Source organism: Apium graveolens, chromosome 7 (genome assembly GCF_009905375.1).
Source record: "Apium graveolens cultivar Ventura chromosome 7, ASM990537v1, whole genome shotgun sequence".
NCBI lineage: Eukaryota > Viridiplantae > Streptophyta > Magnoliopsida > Apiales > Apiaceae > Apium > Apium graveolens.
In genome coordinates this window covers 226,147,084-226,159,699 of record NC_133653.1, presented here as the reverse complement: position 1 = coordinate 226,159,699, position 12,616 = coordinate 226,147,084, and the positions used below count along the sequence as shown (strand labels likewise).

At 36.1% G+C, this 12,616-nt stretch overlaps 1 non-coding gene across 1 annotated transcript; it reads right to left on the bottom strand.

The window, feature by feature from the left end:
- Positions 1–3,717: 3,717 nt before the first annotated feature.
- Positions 3,718–3,824, bottom strand: LOC141676105 (small nucleolar RNA R71). The gene has a single exon (XR_012556712.1). It is a non-coding gene; the product is annotated as a small nucleolar RNA R71 (small nucleolar RNA).
- Positions 3,825–12,616: the final 8,792 nt, after the last annotated feature.

Sequence of the window (12,616 nt, the reverse complement as noted above, 5' to 3'; positions counted from 1 at the left end):
ATTTCGTTGCCAACGTAATAATAACCTATCGGGTCACACACAAAAAATGTTTGAAGGATTATATAACTTAAATTGGATTTTAATTAAATTAAAGTAAATCATATTATTTATAATATTAATTAAGTTTGACTTAATTAATTTGATAAATAGTGATATTCGAATTTACTAATATTAATTATGAAATTCAGTTGTTAAATAATTAAGTGAGACTTAATTATTATACAAATATAAATTTCGAATTAATAATAACTCCTAATTAGTTAAGAGTTGTAATTAATTTTTCTACCTCTATATAATATCTCTTGTGTGGCTATTTTTTATGCAAGACTTTATTAAAACCATAACCACTAAGAGAGAAGATAGAGAGAGCAAGAAGAAACGATTTTGTGCTAGTACACATTCAATCTTTATGTTCAAGCATTCGTGTGGATATTGATAGAGCGTAGATCACAAGAGCGGGATGCGTGGTAATTGAACAAGCTTTGGATCTCCATTAGCCAACCAATTTATAAAGCTTCATAAGGTAAACAATATGACCTACAAATTAAATATATGTTTTTCGCATGGATCCTGTGGCGCGTTTCAAAAATTCTGATTTTTCATTTTTTAATTACAATTTCGGTAATAACCCCAATTTTTGTAAATATTTGAAACTCTAATGAATAGTAAATTTTGTTGATTTTTGCTTATTGTGAAATATTATCAGACGGCCATATGTAGAAGTTCTGTTATGAAAATTATGAGTACATATTAGTATTCCGTAATGAATTTGAGTGTATGTAATGGTCGTCAAGTTTCAAAAATGAGCACTTTGATTTTTCCCGAAAATCCACCATACATCGAATGAATTAAGTATAAGGTGTTAAGATTAAAGGAATTGAATCCAAGTATTATAAACGAAGATGAATAGAGGAATAAAAGATATTGATAAGGTTTTAAGGGAACCATAATGATAAGATCACGGATATGTTCCCTCAAATGATCAACGAGAATATGAGTTAAGCGAATCATAAAATAAATAAACGAGCAAGGAACAAGCTTATGCAAGTGGGAACATAGATTAATCAAGTAATTAGCAATAACCAAGTGGATTAAAGTGATGGAGATGATGTAATCATAATGATGCAAGCACTTTATTAAAGCTAAATCAAGAAATTTAGCCAAGGATCATTATCAACCAAGCATTTTTTTTACTTCGCCCACCAAGCTAAGCAACCCCCCCTTCATTCTCTTTTCTTGCTCTCGGCTTCTCATGGAAAAAGGAAGAAAGAAAAATCCAAGTCCAAGCTCCACTCCCTCATAATTCTCAAGGTAATTCCCATGACTTCTTGATGATCAAACTTAGTTATCTTAAGAGTTTAAGCTTCAAAATCCTTTTCTAGATAGCTTAAATAAATCATCAAAGATGATGATGAATAGAAACTTACTTTGATTTTCTTCATTTTTCATGAAAGATTAAGGTGAATAAGAAAAGATCAAGGTTCTCTTAGGAATTCCGAGCTCTTGTATTGTGTTAGGAAGCATAAATAAGGTATAACAAAGCTTCCACCCTTTGACTTAAGTTATGAACTTGTATGGTTTTAGTTTGTCAATGAATGATATGATTAATGGTGTATTTTGGAAGAGTTAGTTTTGATTAGTGATAATTGAATTTTATATCTACTTGAAACGCTTCATTCCAGGCTTAAGTTGGTGTTTTGGACTCAAGTTGTTGGTTTTTTTATGTGTGTTTTTGTGTTTTTGCATTATAGGCATTAGTTAGATGAATAAACGAGTTGTTCAAAGAAATATGCTGAAAATAGATCAGGTTCAGAATTTAAGACCATTCTCATATTGAAGAGCATCTCGATAGCTTCACCTGGACTAGTGGATCACCATATTCTGACAGACGAAACTCAAGTTACAGAAGAAACAAGAAAAGGAACAAAAATTCAGGAGCATAGCGCGCCCATGCTGGGATGCGGGGCGGCCGCACCAGATTGTCAGGGAATGCGCGCGCCCACGCGCCCACGCGGAGCGTGGGGCGGCCACACCAGGGGTTCGAGCCAGATTCCTGATTTGACTTGAATTCTGAGATTTTGCGAGCCCAGGACGTCCAAAAGCATATTTAAACCCATAATAAGATGTTTTTAATAACGAGGAGATCGGGGAGAGCAATACGAAGACCTAGAGAGCACAAGATGGCTACGGAGAAGAAGACTTTTGTATTCTTCATTATAGTTGTACTTCGGATGCTTGTTGTTGATTTGTCTTTGAATCCTAGTACTCTTATATTATTTATTATCATGTTTTCATTGGAACCCATGGTGTCGATGAGTTCGATTATGAACTAATCGTTGTCATGGGGTTCTAGAGGATTTATCTATGGATTTCAATAGTTAATTATTCTAGATATTTTGTGTGTGGTGATTTATGATTTCCTAGTTTGGTTGTGCTTATTCATCTTTAATGCATAGCTAACATCTAAGATTGTTTATTAATCTCTATTGAAACGACAGTGAATATAGAGGTTTAGAACTTGCCATGCTAGCATAGGTTTATGTATATTTGACATGCATAATTCGTGGGTAATTTTAACCATCTTATTCACCCTATGTAATCATGATAGATAACTTGCTCTTAAACCATTATGTTTTCAATCTTTATTAACATATAGGGACTAAGCATAATTGGTGTCTATTCAACTTCTTATCTTAATTATGGATGTTTGATAATAGGGTATACGTATAATGAAAGTTATCGTATACTACTTTCGCGTTATCTGATTAGTTGTCATCACCATCATATGCTAAGGTTAAAGAACATAACTTTGAATGAAGTATTTAATGAAATTAGAATCCCATGTTTATTCTCATATAAGTAATTCAATCTTAATTCCTTTAGTTAATGTTATTTAGTATAATCTCTTAGTTAAATCAAACTCAATTTGTTATTTGTCTTAGCATTGAATGATAACCATACATTGTTGCATAAGCGCATATTCTGTTTAAACCAGTCTCTGTGGGAACGAACTTTAATTTAATCTATACTACTTGTGATCGCGTACACTTGCGCGTATTTTTGCGTGTGTTCTAGTGCGAACAAATTTTTAGCGCCGCTGTCGGGGACTTCGGTGTTAAATTTAGTCAATGTGTTTGACATCAATGGTCGTTAAAGTTTACTGACTCGGATATTTTTACTTACTTGTTTACTTTGTTTGTATTTCAGGTACTCTAGAGAGCGTGTATGGGAACGCGTTCTCAATTTCGTAAAGAAACATTGGACGAAGTTGAAGTAGTTGACAAAGTTTCTGAAGAAGAGGAAAAAGTTGGAGAAGAAGCTATCATTACAATGGGAGAACCAGCAGCGAATCTGAAAGCTTTGATGGATTATTCTCAACCAAAGATCAATGACATTCAGTCTAGCATTGTCAGACCATCCATCGCGGCTAATACTTTTGAAATAAAGTCTAGCATGATTCAGATGGTGCAGAACTCAGTCCAGTTTGGGGGTTCTCCAACGGTAGATCCCAACATGCACATTAGAGATTTCATCGAGATGTACACTTTCAAGTTCAATAATGTTTCTGAAGATGCTGTGAAGCCGAGGCTTTTCCTATTCTCTCTGAGGGATAAAACGAAGTGCTGGTTGGATTCTCTACCACCAGGATCTATCACTATTTGGGAGGATCTTGCTCAGAAGTTTCTTACTAAATTTTTCCCTATGGCGAAGAAAGCTGCAATCAGTAACGCTCTTACTCAATTTGCACAGCAATCGGGAGAATCCTTATGTGAAGCTTGGGAGTGCTACAAGGAGATGCTTAGGAAATGTCCGCATCATGGAATGCCTGATTGAATGATCATCAATTGCTTTTATAATGGTTTGAAAGCACAGTCAAGACCCATGCTCGATGCAGCGTCAGGAGGAGCCTAATGGGCTAAGAGCTATGATGAAGCTTATGAGCTAATTAAATTGATGGATGCTAATGAATATCAGAACCCAACTCAGAGACTACCTCAAAGCAAGGTAGTAGGAATTCTGGAGGTGGATACAGCTACTGCAATAGCTGCCCAGCTTAAGGCGTTAACGATGAAAGTGGATTCTTTGGCTAATTATGGATTAAAGGCAATCATATTAAGGTCTAGAAAGGTCACGAGCCCCCAAATTCAGGAAGATGAAGATTCTATTCACAATTCAGGTGCATCTGCATTTTTGCCAATTCCAGAAAATGAGGTTATAACTGAAAAAGTTTTGCATAAGGATGCCGAGATGGAACCGAAGAAGAAAGTTGTTGGAAGCAATCCTCCTGAGGGTAATACAGAAGATAAAAAGGTCTACCCACCTACTCCATATCCTAAGAGACTTCAGAAGCAGAAGTTCGATAAGCAATTTGCTAAGTTTTTGGACGTTTTTAAGAAGTTGCACATTAACATACCTTTTGCTGAAGCTCTAGAATAGATGTCGAGCTACGCTAAGTTCATGAAGGGTATTCTATCTCGGAAGCTAAAACTTGAGGAGTTGGAAACCGTTGCTCTAACAGAAAAGTACAGTGTTGTGCTGCAACATAAACTACCTCCTAAGCTTAAAGATCCAGGAAGCTTCACAATACCTTGCACCATTGGAAATCTTTCGTTCGATAAGTGTTTGTGTGACTTGGGAGCTAGCATCAATCTGATGCCCTTATTCGTTTTTAAGAAACTTGGACTACCTGATCCTAAACGTGTGAACATGTCTTTGCAACTGGCTGATCATTCAATCACTTATCCGCGAGGAGTAGTGGAGTATTTATTGGTTAAGGTGGATAAACTCATCTTCCCTACTGATTTCGTCATTCTAGAATTTGAGGAAGATAAGAAGATTCCCATTATCTTGGGAAGACCATTCTTAGCTACGGGCCGAACTCTTATCGATGTGCAAAAAGGTGAACTAACCATGAGAGTTCAAGGACAGGATGTCACGTTCAATATCTTCAATGCAATAAAATTCCCTACTGATGAAGATGAGTTCTTTGAAGTGGAGTTGTTCGACTCCGTAGTGACTTCGTAGATTGATCACTTGCTACGGATTGACGCCTTAGAAAGAGCCTTAATGGGGGATTCCGATAGTGAAGATGAAGAAGGGGAAGAGCAACTGCAGTATTTGAATGCATTCTCATGGAAGAGGAAGTTGGACTTGCCGTTCGAGTCTCTTGGATTGGAAGAGCTGAAAACTTCTCCAAAGCGTCTCAAGCCATCTATTGAAGAAGCTCCTTCACTTGAGCTCAAACCACTTCCTGAGCACTTGAGGTATGCATTTTTAGGTGATGCATCTACTTTGCCTGTTATTATTGCATCTGACCTTTAAGGAAGTGATGAAGAAAAGCTCTTGAAAATTCTGAGAGAGTTTAAATCAGCAATTGGGTGGATTATAGCAGATATCAAGGGAATCAGCCTTTTTTATTGCATGCATAAAATTCTGCTTGAGGAAGGAAGAAAGCCAACTGTTGAGCAACAAAGAAGGCTAAATCCTATCATGAAGGAGGTTGTGAAGAAGGAAATTATTAAATGGCTAGATGCAGGAATCATCTATCCTATCTCTGACAGTTCGTGGGTAAGTCCGGTGCAATATGTGCCTAAGAAATGAGGCATTACAGTTGTAGCTAATGAGAAGAATGAGCTCATCCCTACTCAGACAGTCACAGGATGGAGAGTTTGCATGGATTATCGAAAGCTGAATAAAGCCACAAGGAATGATCACTTCCCGCTTTCATTCATTGATCAGATGTTTGACAGGTTGGCTGGTCATGAGTACTATTGTCTTCTAGATGGATATTGGGGATATAATCAGATTTGCATTGCTCCATAAGATCAAGAGAAAACCACGTTTACTTGTCCCTTTGGCACTTTTACTTTTCGTCGAGTCTCATTCAGACTTTGTGGTGTACCTACTATATTTCAGAGATGCATGATGGCCATTTTCTCAGATATGATTGGCACTAATGTGTAGGTGTTCATGGATGATTTTTCCGTGTTCGGGACTTCTTATGACGAATGTTTGCACAATCTTGGGATGGTGTTGAAAAGATGTGTTGAGACCAATCTGGTGCTCAATTGAGAAAAATGTCACTTTATGGTGCAACAGGGTATCATTCTTGGGCACAAGGTATCTAGCAAGGGTCTTGAGGTGGATAAAGCCAAGGTGGGGGTCATTGAAAATCTTCCTCCGCCAATCTCAGTTAAAGGAGTCCGTAGTTTTCTTGGTCATGCGGATTTTTATCGGCGCTTCATCAAAGATTTATCCAAAATCTCTAAGCCTTTGTGCAATTTGCTGGAAAAGAATGTTCCTTTCAAATTTGATGAAGAATATCTAGTTGCTTTTGAGAGCTTGAAAAAGAGTTTGACTACAGCACCTGTGATTACTGCACCTGATTGGAATGAGCCCTTTGAGCTGATGTGTGATGCTAGTGACTATGCAGTTGAAGCAGTTCTTGGCCAGAAAATGTAACGACTCGTATACTTTTATATTATTTAAAAGTTTAATTATTAAATAATTAATTAAATAAAATATGTATATAGGTATTGTGAGCAGTGTATTGTGTGTTATCATTTTATGTGTGACTATTGATGCATAAGGATTATTCGTGTAATAAATACTGAGTGGTATTGTTCTGTTCCACTTTAAAAAGTGGATTTAATTGCAGATTTATTTGCATAAATATTTGGAATGTCTCTAAATTTTTTTTTGGGGTTTTATAATTACGATAATTATTTTTGGAATTTTATAAAATTTAGAAATCAATATTTTACCAATTATTTAGCCCTGTATGATTTTCTGATTATAATTATTCATAAAATCCGTATTTAATTCCATAATTCTTTAAAAATTATGAAACTCACATCTATTTAAGTTTAGAATATTCCGAGAATTTTAAAATTATTTTAGGAATTTTCGGGATTAATCTCACTCGCGCGTCGTTTCATTTAATTGTTAAAAAGCGGGTATAAATTGCATTTCAAAAATTGTTTAGAAATTTAGAAATTTATGTTTTTATAAATTTCGGGATATTTGTAACATTTTAAGACTATATTTGTGATTTTCTGAATTTGTTTTAATTGCAGATCGGTTCGTTAATTGTGAAATGCGGGTACGAGTTGCGTTTCAAAAATGCTTTAAAAATTATGAAAATTTTAGTTTAGTTTTCGAATTTCTAAAAAAATTTTAAAACTAGTTTGGTAGTTTTCTGGATTTTATTTAACCTCGCATTTATTCATTAAATAGCAAATTACATATCAGGATCGGGTTGCAGGGAATTCATACTCATCCAGTTTACCACGTGTCAGGATTTGAGCCATTCAACAGAACGTGGTGGAGTACTATTTCTTATTGTGTTACTGTTATGTATAAAAAAAGAAGAAAAGAAAACATCAGCCCCGCATTTCTTTTATTCCCGTTTCTTTTCCCCTTTCACCGCCGTTGTGCCAGTTTCCGGTGATTTTTCTCCGCGCCTTGGCGTTCTCAGGTGCCGATGTTCCTTTTGATTCCTGTTGTGCCTATTTCTGGTAATTGCAGGGTTGTACCGCCCTGTTCTTCCTTTCCGGCCGTTTCGAACTCCGGCCATCATCGTTACTTTGGTTGCTGTTCTAGGTTGATTAGATTAGGTGCATATCTATATGTTTGTGCATGTGATTATGTGCCATCTAATTAGTATCAGTGTGGTGTTATTCGTGTGTTCCTGCTCCTTTTCTGTTTTGCTGTTGTCCCCTGATTCTTCCCTGTTGGGCGACGCGTATGCGCGTGGCCCTGAGTTTTGTAATTTATGATTTTTTTTCCTGAAGGTTTAAAGTGATGCAATTCGAATGGTTATTTGGTGAATTATTCGATTAATTTCTAATAGATTCGAAGCAAATATTTAGGGTATTTACTCGAATTATTTGGTATTATTTTTTGAATAAATTCCCGTAATTATTTGGATTATATTCGAAGGTTATAATAATAATCGGTGAAGGTTCGCGATGGAAGCCCGATTTATACGGATACCCGCGAATTTTTGCCGCCATCGGCGATGAGCCTCGGCGAGTCGACGGTGGACTATGATGAATATTCTGAGTCCTACAAATTAAAAATATAAAATACAAATAATAATTAATTGTAATTGAATTGAAATTTGGGAATTTATGGATTTTGATTGGTATTATTGGTAAGAATCGGAGATTGGGATTCATGCATTTGGATTGTGATTGGATTGTCGTTGTAGTTGGTGTGAATTGATTTAACGTGGGGATGTTCGACGGGTTAGCCGATAATCGAAGGAGGTGCTGCCCGATTTCCGGAAAATTAAATTACGGAATCGTGAGGCCGTACCCAATGACTATCGCAACGTCGATCGGTTATATATGAGTACTCTATACGGAACCTGATTATGTGTTGTGATGAAATACTTTGCTAAAACCGATAACCCTAATTTCGTAAAAGGACAGATATACATATTTTCTGGAAACGACCATCGAACCGATTTTTGAGAACATTAACCCTAATTGATACGTATATTATCATATGAAGTATGTTACGAGTCGGGTTTTGTTAACGTTCGGGTAGATTGTTAGCGGGGATATGTCAAGCATAATCGAAGGTTTAAGTTAGGGTGTTTCGACTTTGTAGATGCTAGTCAGAAGGCCCAAGAGTTGGTTGGAACTGCCCGAGTTGTAGTAAGTCTTCCTTGTGTATAGGTATCATTGGCAATGTCTGGTAGAGGTTTCTAATTTCCCTTCTCGAGGAAGCGAGTCTGATTGTGAAAGTTCAGGTGGAATGGTAATAGTCAGCGGCTGTTATGACAGCCGAGTCTCATAGTAAATGTGGATCAGTACTGTGGTTTATACCTTGAACCCTTATATTTTTCCCTCAGAGGTTCTATCGGTTGATTGGGGCAAACAATACATATGATTTGACTATTTGTCTGTGTGGCAAAGGGTCTGGTGGGATGCCACCGAATTATGTGTTGTAAACTGTATGGTACTAAGACTGACCATCTTACGTACTTGTATGGTTGCTCCCAGTCATATCCGCATTTTCTTCACTCTTCTTTCAGAATGGATTACCTTGATTTCAAAATTTTATTTGCCATTCTTCGACAATGAATTCTTTGGTAACCTCTGTAGTTAGACCGTCATAATTATTTAAAGTAAACGAAGAGTTGACCGTCAGGAGAAGTAAAAGTTCCGTATCCGGTTGCTAATTGAAATAATGGCAGCAGAAAGAATTTGCGATCCATTAGGAGAAGATTGTCGTCATAGAAAAGTTAATTTAGTGGTGAACGAGTCTATGGAAAATGACAAGGAAATTGCCTCTAGAAGAATGGTGAGTTGAAACTTGGACTAGTATGCCCAGTAGGGTTCAGAGTTCCTTAAGTTTGACCTGGTTTGCGAATTTGTTTTTTGGTAGTTGTGGCTGAAATAGCCAACTCCATTTTGTTATGTTGGTTAGTGATACATAAGGTTATTAGTATGTTATGTGTCACGGTATTATGAATCGTGGGGTTGAGTGGTGGCAGTTGGTTAGTATGCTAGTTAGTGATTTGGTTGATGGTGGTGAATGGATATGATTGTTGGTTGATTGTTGGTGTCGGCTTGAGTCCGACTGATAGTCAATAATACAGAGGAAATGCTGCCCAATTTTTTGGAAAAATACCTACTTTTAAAGATACAACATATACTTTTGGTGTGTTATTGATGTTTCTGTTGATACTCCAATTGATCAATTAAAAGGGAGAGTTGGTTAATTTTACCAAATAATGGTTAGTTAGATAAAAGTTGGTTCTAGTTAGATTAAGTTAAATTCTGATGTGATTTTAGTAACGGATTGATTGTCATGTCATAAGGCAAAGGTTGATTTTCAGAAGAAGTGAATTGTAAAGTATATGGAAGCCAATAGTAAGGTAAGTTTCTAGGGGCAACAGCAAAATAAGAGGTTCTTCCAAGCATGCGAGAAAAGGAGTAATAAGCTAATGATACAAGGTAGATCTACCATATGTAGAGATATGAAGAAGAAAGTATTTAAGCTGAAAGAAGTTCAAATAATGAATGAGTGCCCTGGAGTTTCTCCAGCGGCCAGTGGGAATGAAGTAATTACAGAAGTTATCGGAAGGGAGGCGATCATACCAGATTTATCCCCGTGGGATGCACCAGTTATGCCATGGGAGAAGATGAATGAAATTATAAGATTATGTACTGTTTATCGGGAGATTTACAAAACGACAAATAAAAATAAGTAGCCCTATCTAAAACTGATTACTTTTGTGACCTAATTTAAGGAGTGTGTTATTCCTCGAGGGTTGACTTAAGATCCATCCTGAGGACGTATCGAAGACTGCGGTTAAAATGAAATATGAGCATTACAATTTTTGGTAATGTCATTTGGATTAACAAATGTATCATTCAGGGAAAATGGTGTATAAGGAGTGCTTGGATAAGCATGATTTTATTTATTGATAACATCCTCAGCTATTCAAAGACCAAGGATGTCCATGTGGAACGCCTAAGGGTTTTCCTACGAAGATTAGAAGGGAAGCAACCATATGTTAAGTTTTCAAGTATGAATTTTGGTTGAGAGTAACAAATGATTTCGATTATTCCATTAACGACCATTTAAGCAAAGCTAGTGTAGTAACAGATGCCCTGTGCAGAAGGAAATGACTGAATGTGATTAAAATCGCTGATGAGTTAATAAAAGAATTATAAAAAAAGTGGGAGTAGAAATGTTGTTAGGTCCCGAGTTAATTCAGCGCACCAAGGACGTAGTGTGTTGATTCGGAAAAGAGTTGAAGCAGCTCGGGATGGACAAAGAAAAAAGACGGATTTGCATCGAAAGAGTATGAATATAAAAGTAGGATCGTTGATATTGATAAAAGTTTCACCTTGGAAAAGATTGGTTGGGTTTGATTAGAAGGGGCGAGTTGAGTCCTAAATATATGGGACCATTTGAGGTATTGAGAAAAGTAAGTAAAGTCATCTATGAGCTAGCGTTGTTTCCATAGCGGGAGTATACCCCTGGTGTGTTTTGGATCTTTTTGTCAAAGTAATGTATTCTTTATTTAATTAAAGCAGGGTGTATGACCCAATCTAGATCCTAGATCATAGAAAGCGAGACCTCAGGAATAAGTCTATTCCTATAGTAAATATGCTTTGGAGAAATCCCCGAGTGGAAAAGTCCACCTAGAAGTTAGAGTCAGATATGCTTGACAAATATCCTCACTTGTTAGGTTAAATCAGATTCTGAGGACAGAATATTTTTAAGGGGGAAGGATGTAACGACTCGTATACTTTTATATTATTTAAAAGTGTAATTATTAAATAAAATATGTATATGGGTATTGTCAGTAGTGTATTGTGTGTTATCATTTTATGTGTGACTGTTGATGCATAGGGATTATTCGTGTAATAAATTTTGAGTGGTATTGTTATGTTCCACTTTAAAAAGTGGATTTAATTGCAGATTTATTTGCATAAATATTTGGAATGTCTCTAAAATTGTTTTTGTGGTTTTATAATTACGATAATTATTTTTGGGATTTTATAAAATTTAGAAATCAATATTTTACCAATTATTTAGCCCTGTATGATTTTCTGATTACAATTATTCGTAAAATCCGTATTTAATTCCAGAATTCTTCAAAAATTATGAAAGTCACATTCATTTAAGTTTGGAATATTCCGAGAATTTTAAAATTATTTTAGAAATTTTTGGGATTAATTTCACTCGCGCGTCGTTTCATTTAATTGTTAAAAAGCGGGTATAAATTGTATTTCAAAAATTGTTTAGAAATTTATGTTTTTATAAACTTCGGGATATTTGTAACATTTTAAGACTATTTTTGTAATTTTCTGAATTTGTTTTAATTGCAGCTCGGTTCGTTAATTGTGAAATGCGGGTACGAGTTGCATTTCAAAAATGCTTTAAAAATCATGAACATTTTATTTTATAAGTTTCAGGATTTCTAAAACTTTTTTAAAACTAGTTTGGTAGTTTTCTGGATTTTATTTAACCTCGTATTTATTCGTTAAATAGCAAATTACGGATCAGAATCAGGCTGCAGGGAATTCATTCTCATCCAGTTTACCACGTGTCAGGCTTTGAGCCATTCAACAGCACGCGGAGGAGTGCTATATCTTATTGTGTTACTGTTGTGTATATAAAAAAAAGAAGAAAAAGAAAACATCTGCCCCCCATTTCTTTTATTCCCGTTTCTTTTCCTCTTTCACCGCCGTTGTGCCGGTTTCCGGTGATTTTTTGCCGCGCCTTGGCGTTATCTGGTGCCGTTGTTCCTTTTGATTCCAGTTGTGCCTATTTCTGGTAATTGCAGGGTTGTACCGCCCTGTTCTTCCTTTCCGTCCGTTTCGAACTCCGGCCATCATCGTTACTTTGGTTGCTGTTCTTGGTTGATTAGATTAGGTGTATATCTATATGTTTGTGCATGTGATTATGTGCCATCTAATTAGTATCAGTGTGGTGTTATTCGTGTGTTCCAGCTCTTTTTCCATTTTACTGTTGTCGCCTTGTTGACGGAGGAATCTGGTAACAACAAAGATTGAGGTTTCTCGCCGGAATTAAGATCTATGACGGTGGTTCTTTGCCGGAAAATCAAGCGGTGCGTGGTGGTTTGTGG